Genomic DNA, 14,511 nt, shown 5'->3' with positions numbered 1-14,511 from the left:
GGGCCATAAGAAATTGGAAGGGCCACAACGTCTACCGAAAAATGGGCGCAATGCGCGCAACGTTTGCGTTAATGAACACTCATTTTGATAAAAAGTTTTATCATTTGAACGTGCTGTTCAATAGTGTAACTTGCCATGATGATTTGGCATAAACAACTGAATAATAAACAAAATATTTGACAGATGTCACCAAAACAAAATGGCTGCCGCAGGGCGCCAAAATCGACCCGCGCCAATTGAAAAACGTTTGCGTTAATGAACACTCATTTTGATAATAAAGTTTTATCATTTCATCGTGCTGTTCAATCGTGTAACTTGCCATGATGATTTGGCATAAGCAACTGAATAATAAACAGAAGATTTGACAGATGTCACCAAAACAAAATGGCTGCCGCAGGGCGCCAAAATCGACCGGCGCCAATTGAAAAACCCTTTATGTAGCAGCACTCACAACTTTTTCCTATTTGGGTTCAAATTCCTACATGAAACCAAAGTATTTCATATCCGTAATATCCAACTTTCTCCGCAAGATTCTAAAGACGCTCAGTGATATACAAATACGGCAGCCAATAGAGGTGGAATAAGATACACATGGTGGCGCAAAATTAATCATCCGATTTGGTTTTTGAATAATATTTTTATTAAATAGGTGGAAATCTTAATTTTGACCTTAACGCACTTGATTGCTTGTCTGTTTGTATATGGTAGCCCATCCAGTTCTCAAGTGTTAAATATGATTGGCGTTCGATGCAATTTTAAAAAATTAAAAAACTTACGAGGGGTGATTAATTTTGCCCCATCATAATTTACATCAGCAAAGTTTCTTGATTTAGAAGAAGCTTTTAATGACGTCTCTTTCGCGGCGATTATAAATTTTCTACACTCGATGTATTCGAAGCAATTTTCAGTGCAATTTTTTATACTTTTCCGCCGAAGAAAAGGTTTTACCTATGAATTAAGATGCATTCCATCTTTCCATTAGAAAGATTTTGTGCTGATCAGAGGAGCTCTAAATTTATTAAAATATAAAATTACAAAATCACAAATTTGTGAATTTAAGAATTTATGCATTAAGAGCTTATATCAATTTATAAAATTATAGATAAATTGTAAATTTATGAATGCTTATGAATTTTTAGAAATGTATGAATTTATGAAATTACGAATATATGAATTAATAAATTTAAAGACTAATGATTTAATGAAACTATTGGCTTATGAGTTTATATAAATTGACGAATTTATAAACTTATGAGTTTTGAATTCGGGAATTTATAGTTTTTAGAAATTTTTGAATTTATGAATAAATAATTATATAAATTTATAAATGTTGTATTTAATTAATTCATTGATTCATGTATTTACAAATTTTCCATTTTGTGAATGTTTCCTAATTTTTGGAATTAAATAATTTATGAATTTAAAGAGTTTACGAACTTAAGAATTTATAAATTTACGAATCTATTCATCTGTGAAGTTATAAATTTATAATTGTTTTTATGAATTTATTACTTTGTTAACTTTATTCCGAAATTTTATGCAACTTAACCTGATTTTTATCTTTAATTTGTAAAATGATTATGAAGCAACGAAGCCTGGAAACGCTCCGGTGGTCCACTAATATACGAGAATCTGGTATAGTCGGCTTCCTTCAACTCAGCCTTATTGTTCCTACAATCGTGAGCTATAAAATTTTATTACATAACAACTACTCTTGTAAAGTATGGTGACCACTTTCGGTCATAAGTTTCTGTGGTGACCATTTTGGAATTTTCGTATAACTTGTTGAAGAGATTGTTGTTTTTGCTATTGCCAAGTCGATTAAATTATTGTAGTTCTTCTAAATGTTGTGTGAAAATTTTATGCAGAAGAGAAGTAAATTCATTTAAATTTTTACAGATAGTTGGTTGCGGAACCAATGTTGAATGTCTGACGGGGAGGTAGTGGCATCGATGTGGTTCCCACTCGGCAGCCTGGTTGTTGCCGCACGAGCAAATCAATACTTCAGCAGCTACGAACAAACATTTGCCATGGTATTTACTACTACAGTCTGTGCCATTTGCCAATTGCTGGTGAATAGAAATTGCTTTGTTTTTGTTATTGTTCTTTGGTTGTTGGTTGTTCGTAGTTTTTGCAATATTACATTGTTGCCACAGCTGTTACTGCCTGCTGCCTTGACGTTCCGTTACAATGCGTAATTTGCATATAAATTGTTTGTGTAATATTATGTTATACTCTGGCACTTCTTCTTTCTCTCTCTGTCTACACACAACTACATTCACAATTCAGTGATTAACTTACAACAGGTGGATGAGTGGTGGAAAATGTTTGCGGCTTTAGTTGTGTTGCATAATTTTAACTGTTTCGTCTCGTTTGATTTTTTATATCTCTACTATTTCACAACTACTTGTTGTTGCTATGCAGCTTTAGTACAGGGATACAAACGTGCATATGTATGTACGAGAACTCGAGGCATTTGAGAAGTGGCAACAGATGCAGCAGCCACTATCAGCGTGACCTGCAGACAACTTAAGCAAACATCAAAAACACCAGCAACAAGCGTCTCACAAAAGCTTAGCAACGTACAATAATAACAATAAACAATTATTTACTTAGCTCTAACGGTATGGTAGAAATAAAAAAGTAGTAAAACAAATATGACCGACGTTTGACGTGACTCTCCCTCCTCTAGTAACTTGCTCACTTTTTGTTGGGCTTCAGGTGATGTTGATTGTTTGTTGTTGTCACTGTTGCCACTTGTCGGCGCTGCAGCAAATGTTGCATCTTATTTGTGTTTGCAACACGATATACACTTACAGTGAGAACATTAGCAAACAGGGCTTATGCATGAACAGGGAACGGTGGGGGTTGGGATGAAACAGAATTCGTTCTGTGTTGGCTGGTGGAAATTGTGCTAAAAAGTTGCTGCCGTTATGCAAAGTGTGAATTAATGAATGAATACCGAGTGTTTAGTAAAAAAAGGCTAATCAGCTAAGTAAGCAGTGTTAATGTCTTTAAGTGGAATATGGTCAGGTGAAAGATGAAAAGTAAGAAAAAGAAATTATATAATTGCTAAATCTTAAATTTGTCGAAAAAGGGCGGAAAAGCAATTAGATTACAAAGACTACTGCGTAACTTTGTGTATTTCTGATAGGCAGAGTAAAAAGTTTCAGCATTTGTTTTTGCGTTTTCTCGACGAAATACTATCGTTGAAATAGGTAATTTTGTATCTGCCATCCTCAGTAGTCTAACTTAATTTAAGAATTCCAAATTTTGTCAAGAACTTCCCTCTTAGAATAATTTGTTTAATCCTCCTTTAAAATTTGTAATTTCTTCTTCTATTTCCAGTGAGTTGCATTCATCTCTAGCCTTTTCAAATTGTCTTCGCCATGAAGCCGATCAGCTATCAGTATAGTCTAGCCAGTGCTCGCGCCATTAAAGTCAACTAACCAACCAACCATCCCGGTGAAACGTATGACAGCTGTGTACTCCACAATTCTATTGATTTCTCAACATTCACAGCTCGCTTCGTACAATATAAAGTAAAAGTGAAATTTTCAATAAAATTAGTGGTGCATAAAAAATCAAAAATGGCTAAATAAATAATTGAATGATTCAAAATGTGTTGTGTGGGTAAAAAGAAGTGTTTACTATTGTGAAAATAAAGAAGAGTTAACAACTATAGAAAAAGCAAAGTAAGTCATAAGTATAGAAAAAAATTATATAATATATAAACAAATAAATGCGTTATGTTCCTGTATTTGTATACGAAAATTTGCAAAAAATTGGGCAATAAAGCAGCGGTACTACAAAAATTAATTTAAATCAAAATTTGCTTGCAAAATCAACTTCCTCGTTCAATTGAGACAGTAAAGAGGTCAATTCTAAAGGGAAGACAAAATTGAGGTGATTACTATAAAATATTAAATTTATTTCGAAAAAGTTAAAGCATTCAGTGTAGATTGTAAGACTCGCTGGTATATGCAGTTTTATAAGTGACACATTTCATGAAAATTTTTATGACTAACAAAAATAGTATTGTATTTTTTACTGCTTTCATTTGTCCTTTTGCTAAGAAGCTATTGCGCTGCTGAAAGCATAATAAAGTGAAAAAATGTGTGCTAATATTTCGTTAGTTCGTAAATACTGAACAAAAATCAAAAGCAACAAAAAAATAAATAAAAGATGATGATCAATTTTTTTAGAAAGGGCAATCAAACGATTTTATGGATTCAAATGTACCAACTTAAAACACAAATTAGTGAGTTTTTATACTACATACATAAATATACTTTACGGTACCAAATTTCCATAATAAAAATTTGAAATTCTGATTTCGAAACTAATAAATTAAAACACTTTCTAATAAAATATTTAAATTAAATTAAAAAATATATATATTAAGTTTTTACGCGCTCTGCGCCTAATTGATTTTTTTTTGCAAAAGCATCAGTAGTCCAAAGCAGCGAAGCAGCACAAGCTGTCAACTCGGAGATAACCAGCTCAGTAGCTAGCGCATTGCCTTAGTACGCGAAGTGACGCAGGTTTGAGTTTTGCTGAAGTCTTCAAAAAAGCCGTACGAAGAGATGTGGCAGACTACCAAACAGCTGTTATAATTTCTTTTGCTATGGGAAATTGATTCCTAAAAAATTACGAATGAGTTTCGTGAAATAATTATTAAAACTGAAAAATTAAGGAGAAATAACAAAACGAGCACAAACCAACAAATTAAACTTACAACCCTCCATTTGACCCAAAGAAATATTAAAAAAATTGTAGTAAAGTCAATAATTTTAGTCAAAAAGCTTAAGAAAATACTTACTTATCTAAGGGTAGATCAAACGATACTGCCCTGCACTCTTTTGTGGGTACTATTGAAAAATCTTCAAAGGTTAAAGAAAATAGTCAAGGAGCCTTTCTAGACATTGAAAGTGCGTTTGATACTATCTTTGCAGGGAAAATAACCTTATATCCTTGTGAGATTGAAGTTCAAGCATCAATTAGATATTAGTACGTAGCCTACTGGTCGGTTCGGTGAAGTGGTGTTTCATTCGGAATCCAACTAGCGCCTCCACTCCATTTTCTAGCTACATCCTCGCTAAAAACTTGTTTAGCGGCTATTTAAAGCAAAACTTTATCCAGTCTGTGCACTTTAAGAACCTTATTAGGTTGTTGACGTTTACGCCAGACAACCAAAATCCGACAGCTAAGCCGCGAGTCTCGAACAACAGTTTGCCAAAACTTCACATTCTCTCCTTCCATAGGGTAGTACATTCACCGAGGAAATGGAAAATCGTTTTCTTCCTCTGGTACTCTGGTTGTTTACAACTATAACAGTGTGTGTTGTGTGTTGTATGCCCATTTTGACTGCTTGTTCCCCGACAGACGAAAAGACAGTTATGATTGATGTGTGTCTCCAATTAGACTATTAGTACGTAACCTACTCGTTAGTCGGAAAATAATTTCCAAATTAGGTACTTTTTGCACCACTGGCACAGTTTTCAGAGGAAATCCTCAAGGAAATGTTCTTTCTCTTCTTCTGAGAACTGGTCGTCAACAATCTGCTCTGGATATTTAGGACCTTTATCAGACCTATTCTTCTTACGGAATTATAGGCTGGTGGACAGCTCTCGAAAATGCTAAGATTAAAAAACAGGTTTTAGAAAACTCCACATTTGGCGCTTATCAGTATCAGCGACGTCCTTGGACCCCTTATTTTCCTAGATTTGGTTGATAAACATAATGTAGGTAACACTGCTGCTCGGCTTGCCCCAACTAATCAATGGCGCGATTTAGGTATTAGGCACTCGGCCATAACACTCAGTTTGGGTTCAACTAATCCTGTGACTATTGTTGTCCATATTTTTTTAGATTATTTAGTATTAGAATTCCGCTAGACGTAAGTAGGTTGTCCATATATGTACGTAGTCGGAAAAACTGCCTTCAACTCTTTACTGATGATTCAGAGCTTGACCCTAAATTTGGATTTGGCGTCTACTGTAAGAAGCCAAAAGTAAGCGTTTCGGCTCGCCTTTCTAATCACTTTAAGGTATTAAGGTGCTGAAATTCTAGCTATTATTCATCATTGCTCGCAAATCGGGCATCGCTTAACGAGATGGCGAAATATTTCCGTATCCATTTGATATGGGTGCCTGGGCATGATCGTATACCAGGAAATTGTAAGGCAGTCAAATTAGTGAGAGTGGGCACTTCAGCCCACCTACCCACCCTAAATTTAGAAACTTTAAATAATTAAAAACTTACGTAAAAACAAGTATTGCATACGAATACATATGTCGTATGAACAAATTGATCATCGCGATACCACTAGGTCCGCAATTTGGACCCATTGAGACACTACTATTCAAACCAATACAAGTGATGGCCCATCAAGAGGTTTCTTTTTAAAAATTTGGATTACCCTAATGATTTATTTTTATTTCAGTTTCTTGATATGATATCGCATATTTCAAGTTCTTCTGAAGGGATAGGGAAGGATGAACTGTTTAGCCTGCCTCTATTCTGATATCCCTATCCAGTGTCGTAGGAGTCTACTGCCATCCCAGTTTTTAATAACTTCCTTTATGCGCGTTTAAAGGTGTTCTGGTCCATGTAATTTTAAGTAGCGCCTACTTTACTAGGTAGTCTTGTTCGTTACCTTACAACTTTTATGTGTTGGTACCAGGATTGGACATAGTCCAATAAGCAGATTTAGTGATTTAAAGATTTTGTGATAATGAAGCCCTTATACTAACTACCACTAAAAAATTAGTGGTAGTGCAAAATGCCCAACCCTGATTGGTACCTAGCCTCCCCAACAAAACGAGTTGCTTTGCTCTCAAGGTATTGAGTATACTGAAGTATTCCTTAACGAATTTAGATGCCAGTCCTACCATCATCGAGCTTCGACCAAACTGTGTGCCAGATTTTCAAGTCTGGTTTCATGTATGGGTTACGTGTCTGCAAGAGCGCCCGATCTAATATAGTTATCTTAAAATTCCTAGAGATCATAGCTCAGGAGTTATTGCATCGCGCAATTGCCCTACAACTGCGTGTTTTACTATATAAACGCCCAGAATGTTACTCATAGTCTGGTATCCATTCGTTTTACTTTATTAGACTGTTGGAACAGTTTTTCAAGTTTATTTCTTAGTTAACAAGAAGATTATATCTGTTTTCTCAGGGGCCACTTAGAGGTTGCGAGAATATAGCCACAATTTTATTCATATAAAGGCTTGGTTGAGCTTTTTTCGAGCTTATTCTGGGATTTGAACTATGCTGATTCCGGCAATATCGTCTGCATATCCAGTTAAGAAAATATTTTCGGGAATTTCTTTATTGAGCATCATATCATAACGCATACAAGTCAGGGCTAAGAATGTATAACTTTCCTGGCCTTTGCCTTTCAGTGAAAATGGCATGTTTTTCAGCATAATTTTTGGCAACACATATTTCCGTATAACAATGCAACATTTCAACAACATATTTTTAAATATTTATTCCAAATTTTGAAAATTGAGGGAGCAAATTGAATCTACGGAGAAGCTTCCAAAAAAGGATGTTTTACGGTGTACATATGGACACATGGAGATCAAAAAACGACTTTGGCTAATTTTTGTATTATATTTTTAGATTAATAATTACAATTGTGTACAAATTTATCCTTCGCATGTCACTAATCATTTCATATGTACAAATGCTCGCTGATTTCAAAAATCGAGGTAATTTTTTATGAACAAATGTTCGAGATATTTGCAACTTACGGTTATTCAGCTAAAAATTAGTTGAATAATCCTAATACAAATTACAGAAAATTAAAGATGAAAAAATTCTTCAAAATTGTATAGTTTATCAGAAGTTTATTAATTATTATATTAAATATAATATAAAAATATTCAAATAATATATTAACTAAAACACTATGATTTATCGACAATTTTTGCAATTTATTTGTTTCTTATCAAAGTTTAATAATTTTTTGTATGAGAATAAGGTTCATTCTCGTATAAACACCATAAATTTTTGTAAAATTAAAAAAAAAGTCCGAAAAAGTTTCACCAATACTTAAATTTTGTAATCAAAATTTTTAGAAAAATTTTTAGTATGAAGTTGTATAGCCTTTTGAATTTTATTAATTTAATTTGTAATTTTGCAATAAGGAATTAGTTTCAAATGGCTAAAAACTGCTTTGATTTTTCGCAATTTTGTTTTTTTTTACTAGCATTGGAATGCTCAACATTTTTTTTTTTGTAAGGAAGAAAGCACCCATAATTTTTTACTAAAAATATAGTTCCTTCTACAGCAAAAACCATATAATGCGAAATTTCGAACTTTGTGCAAAGTTTTTCAAATATTCGGCAATTTTTAACTATTGTAGAATTTTTTGAATTTTTCTGGATATGCAGGCTAAAGCAGCAGGAGTTAGGGCAAATAAACGGCATTGCTGGAGAGATTTTCTGAAGATTTAGTCGATGTTTTCCAGTATTTTGGGGAGTTTTACTGTGTACTCTCATACTCAAACACTCAAACTTGACTGTATCCTCTATGAATAAGTCTGGAAATCTCATTGTATTGAGCTTAGCTGAGCAATGGGGCTTAAATCAATTTATTTGTTCTCTAGCGATGAAGCCATATGGGGCTAGATGCCTCTGCATAAAATGCAAAAATAAAGGTTTAAATACCTTTTATACATAGATATAGAGTTTACACTTCGGCCTCATGGTTTTTTGTATTCGTATGGCCTTTTAAATACCTTACTCTCATTCATTCCCCCTTAAAGAGTTCTCAAAGTTTTAAAAGTTAATTTGAAGTAGTAAAATTTTCTCAATTTAACGATGATTGACTAAAAATAATTCAGGATTCAAAGGTTAATAATTTTATTGCAATTATTAAGGATAGAAATTAATACATTTTTTTATTCAATTTTTGATTTCTTCTAAAAATGAAAAAAATATACTTCACACCTACGTATAAATGCATAAAACATCATTTTCAAATTTAATAAAAAAATTATTTAAAAATTCTTCGTCGCAAAATATTTAATTTCAGCACATAACCTAAAACGCCAAAGCGCCTTAAGAAATGTTAATTGCGATTTCCATAATAAATTGTGAATATTCGTGCACATCTTCAATTAAAATTACCAATACACCTGGCCAATACAACTATAGGCAATAATATTTTCATAAAAGCAAATAATAACCAAACAAAGTAGTAAAAATTTCACTGTGGAAAAGTGCAATTTTTCGATTTCTTTTAACGAAAACAAAAAGAAGCAATTAAGTGACAAACAAAAGTTTTCAATTTGCAACTGGCCACCTACTGCTACTTGCAACATGCTGTGCAGCAACCATAAAGCGTAAAACTAAGAAAGTGCGCAACACACACACCTAAAAACACTCACACATATACACGTCTATACATATGCACACGTCTACGAGTATTTTTGTGCAATTCGCATAACAATAATTAAGTCTAACAACTAACCGGAGAGATAAGAAAAAGTACGAATAGTTAATAAAAAAATTTCTGCAAAAAATGCGAGTCAAAATATAAAAATATATTTGTTTTGGAAAATTGCAAAAACGTCATCAACCGCGCAGAGCAAAATGCATTAATTGTGCCACCATGTTTAAAGTAGATGGCGGTGCAGCATAGGCAACAGCAAATAATACAAAAACAAAAAGAGATTCCACGAAAAACAACACTGCCTATGTCCGGACGCAATAATTCGCAACGCTACTTCATCGCGTTCGTCAACAACGCTGTCAAGCTCTGGTGATTAGTGCAACTTTTTGTCACCTACATACATTGTACATCGTGTCCGTGTATGTGCTTTCGTGTGCATTGTTGTAAGTGGGCACGCGTGCCTTTCACTTCATTTGTGTTAGTGCTACACACATACATACGTTGCACTTTTCTATGTTGCATGCCGCTTTGGTGTCACACTAATTACCTTTGTTGTTGCGCATAGCATTCTACAAAAATTTCGTGAAAAAAAGTTCAACGAGTTGCCGCTACCATCGCCACGCCACGATTGCTTGAAGTGCATTGTACACCGCAAAGTTTCTTTTGGGTGAGTACATTCTGTAAAATTAGACTGCTTATTTATTTGTTGTAGAAATAATATACGAATTTGTTTATACCAATTTTTCAATGAAAAATACTGCTGAATGGGTGAAAATAAATAAGGGTTTCCAAATTCCCTCTTTTATAAAAAAAAAAATACACTTTCGTATTGAAGCAAAATTGTAAATAAAATTTGGTGCCATTCATAGGGAATCGAAGTATCTGAGTTATCACCTTTTATGTTAAGTTTCTTTCGGAATGCAGTGATACATAAAGTGTAACTTTAAAGTATCCCAGGTCGACCAAATCCCTGCTGATAACTTTTTACTAATCTTGTATGAACTAGGTTGTTCAATAAGTTTTGAGGTTCGATAAGAAAACACAATTTTATGATTAGAAATACAATTTCTTATTCAGTATAGTTTACCTGAACATCCATACACTTGTTCCAACGATATTGCAATTTATGAATTCCATCCCTGAATTGAGAATCTGGAAGGACTGCAAAATACGCTTCCACAGGTGTTGTGACCTCATCATTTGATGAAAAACTCTTTCCACGCTTGAATTTTTTTTTGGTCTCCAACAATTCCAACTTTAATTCATGGATTTTAGACATTTCTTTTTATTTTGCAAATTGGATTTTTTTCACGATTTTTTCCCTCAGCTGGTCTAAAAGGTTACAATAATATTCAGAATTTATTGTTTAATTCACAAACGAAATTCCTTTCGCATCCCAAAAAACTGATGCTAACACCTTCATGGCCGATTTCTGGATACGAACTCGTTTCAAAGCCAAAAATCCGGATTTCATCACTCTTTAGCCTCTTGTTTTGATTTAGGTTCATGGTGATAGATTTAAGTCTCATTCGTGGTGATGAATCGGATATCTACTTTATTCTTTCGAAAACGCTCTAAATGTTGTTGAGAAAGTCGCATTCAAATGTGTTTTTCGTGTATTCTTTCTGAAACAAAATACTTCAGTCGAAATTTTGCTTACGTTGCTCAGTGAGTTGCCTAAAGCTTCTACTAAATTTCTTTCAGTCACTCGACGATTTTCCAATAAGATTTTCTGTATCTTTTCTATGCTTTCTGCTGTTGTTATTAGTTTTGGACGTTCTCGACGTGGATCGTCTTCAAGGCTTGGACGACCACTTTTAAGTTCAGCAACCCACCTTTCAATTGCACTTTTGGATGGCGAAATGTCCTTATACACTTTCAGCATTCGTTCATAAATTTCCTTTCCTTTTAAGCTTAAAAAAAAAAAACAAGAGTTGAATCACTGCACGATACTTGATTTTTTCCATTGCGGAAAAAACTGTGATAGTAAATGGCTTGTAAACAAAGATTGAAAGTAAGCCTGAGCATATGAAGAGTGTACCAACAAACAAAACATTTGCCCTCTCTTATCGAAACGTAAGACTTAATGAACAACTTGATATATGTTTATGTGTGTTTATAGCTCCATTTTGAGAATAATTTGGTACATATCAGGGCACATCAAATGTCTTACTGGTATGATAATCACAGCAATGAAAACCAAAACAAACATTTTCAAACACTTATTATAGACATTTTATAGACATCTCTAAGGAAAAACCACTACAGGTCATTACAGATTCCAAAGACATTTGCGCAGGTTCGGGATATAGCCTAATGACTTCTGTCTATTTTGTGATTTACAAAGATACATTGCCACATCGAGACGAAGAAGTAGGTGACTTGGCCTGGAGAGACAGATATGAGCAGCCAGTCCCAGTACCATCTCAGGTTTATTGGAAAAAATTGTGTCTGGATGTATTACTGCAGATAGTCGAGGGCACAAAAGATATTAAGGTTGAAGCTGGTACTTCTAAGTTCATATCTTCCAAACATTTAATATATACTTTTTTAACCAATACGCACTTTTTTTATTGATTACATGAGTACAATGTGAAAATTTTGGTGATTGTACCAAGACTGCTAGTTGATCAAACAAATTTTAACTTTTCATAATTCCTTTTAAGTTTTAAAATTTGTTTTCGTTTATATTTGGCAATTTATTTCATAAAAAAATCCAATTACCTTTAATTACTTTTAACGTTCTTCAATTTCTTCTTGAATATATTTTAGTCGAAATGAAACAATTTTTTGTTTTCAGGTTATAGTTTTTCTTTTATATTTTTAAGATTTAGTTGATCAAAAGGCTCAAAAGCTCATATTTTGTTTATCTTTGAAAATTTCCTATATTCAAGTTGTTAAAGATGTGATTAATAATATAAAAAATGACAAAAGTATAAATGTTTTTCATGAAGTTAAAAATGTTTTAAGCTCAAGATTTCTTTTATCTTCAACATATCTTCGTAATTTAGTTAATGCAAGGTATAAAATATTTTAAATTTTTTGAGATATTTGAGATTTTAGCTTTCTTACGTTTGTAACTTTTTCTCGTTCATATTTAGTTAGTTAGTTTTATTGGACATAGTGCACGACCTCTGATGTGGTTGTTGCCACGACATTCGGTTATAAGTTATCGGAACGAACCGGATTTATATCTGGCCAAGGACTGCCACTCCAGCAGCATTTTGCGAGCCTGCATGGGAAATGTGTATGTTGCTACAATAATAACAATAACAATATCCCATGCGGTCTTGACCGCGAGCCTGTAGTTGAAGGCTTCTAGTGAATTTAAACTCTTACTCGGACTTTTATTCAGGGTCACATCACCCAGGCGAATGAGTTGCCGCCTTGTGAGAGCTGCACATTCGCAGAGGATGTGCTCTGGTATATCATCGCCCAGTGCCCAAAAATTACAAATATTTAATAACTGCTACGCAAGTAAACAGTTTTTTAATAATTTACGTGGAATAGAATGCAAATACATGCACAAAACTGACTATACCACGGTTGGTAGTAAAGCACGAAACAAAAAAAAAAAAAAAAATAAATGCATTTTTTTACGCCAAAACAGTTTTTAAGCTTTTACATTTTTCTCGTTTATTTTTAGTAATTTAATTGTTGAAAAAAAATAAAAGTTAAAATTTGTTTGAGGTTATAATTTCTTTTTAATAATTTTTTTTAAATATAGGGATTTGTGTATATTTACAAAATAGACGCGTGTTTGCGATGTGTGCCTTGATTTCATTCTACAAATAAAGGGACCTACTAGATTATGCCGCCTCCGAATTTCATATGGTTTGTTATGAGCAGCTTTCCCATGGCAGAAATATAATCGGAGGTTTGCCATTATCATCTGACGGACTACGCTATTAGAAAAAGACTTTGATTTCATGTGGTAGTCATGCCCCAACCCATTCTGCTACCGCGACCGTGATTTAGCTGCTAGGAAAAAAATACAAAAAATGTTTATATCTATTTGTGATTAAAATATTAGGTGAGCAACTAAGTTCCCGCTGTTTGTCAATAGATGCCGCCAGCAGTGTGTGCTAGTTCATTCTAACATAACCTAAAAGTGATAAACCAAGCTTAGACATATGGTAAACAAACTGCTTCGACACATTAGTCATTTTGTTTTGGTATCATATACTTTTGGTTTTGTTAATTATACTAATAATTTTTATAATTTCTTCTTTTCTCAAATATGCTTTAATGTCGTAGTTGATTATAGAAATATTACAAACTAATTTTTTTTTTGTTTTTGAGATTATAACTGTTTTAAGTTCTTCAATTTCAGTTATTGGAAATCAGTTGATAAAAAAATGTGGAAATTTTATATTTTTTTGTTTTAGACTAGAAATTGTTTGTTAGCTTTTTTTTTCTATAATATATTTTAGTGATTTAGTAGATACAACGTATGAAATATAAAAAAAATTTTTTTGCAATTCGGTTTGAGGTTTTTAACATTTTGTCAAATATATTTACTGATTTAGTTGATGGAGAAAATTAAACTCTTTCTTTATTGTGGTTACTTATATTAAGTCTTTTAATTTATTAGAAGTCTTGAAAACTTACACATATTTTTTTTTTTTGTTGAAGTTAGTATTTTAGTTTTGCTTTTATTTGATGCAAAAATATATCGTAAAAAGTAAAGAATTTATTGTATTTTTTTTGAAGTTGTGCTTTTCTCTAATTTTTTCTTATATTGTATAGATTTATGTAGTTGATAAGCTTCTTGTTTAACATTTATCAGCACTATATTATGGTAGCGCTTACAGAATATGCAACGGCTTTTAAATCGTTTATGGACCCAATTGAAAATTTGCCATATGCTTATGTATGAATAACGGAAAGCCTTAGTTGTAATAAAATAATACCTTAACTTGCCCTCTTGTATTAGTAACCCAGAAAGGATATTGCGCGTTAGAGAAACTTGTTTGTTTGGCAGCATTGCCACATAGTGCGAAATGAAAAAGTATTATTAATAATAAGCTCAGCATCAAACAACCAGACTTAAGACTTATAAATAAACATATTTACAAATGTGTGTACGCATGTGCTGAGGTT

The 14,511-nt window shown here is 33.0% G+C and overlaps 1 protein-coding gene across 1 annotated transcript in view; it reads left to right on the top strand.

The window, feature by feature from the left end:
* Window positions 1-14,511, top strand: part of LOC128869183 (serine proteinase stubble) — a 128,683-nt gene that overhangs the window by 32,811 nt on the left and 81,361 nt on the right. The window contains exons 2-3 of the mRNA XM_054111696.1: window positions 3,349-3,695; window positions 9,049-10,075. The gene's annotated coding sequence lies outside the window, so the exon portion shown is untranslated. The remainder of the gene's footprint in view (window positions 1-3,348; window positions 3,696-9,048; window positions 10,076-14,511) is intronic.

This window comes from Anastrepha ludens, chromosome 2 (genome assembly GCF_028408465.1).
Source record: "Anastrepha ludens isolate Willacy chromosome 2, idAnaLude1.1, whole genome shotgun sequence".
NCBI lineage: Eukaryota > Metazoa > Arthropoda > Insecta > Diptera > Tephritidae > Anastrepha > Anastrepha ludens.
This window is presented reverse-complemented; position numbering and strand designations above follow the sequence as displayed.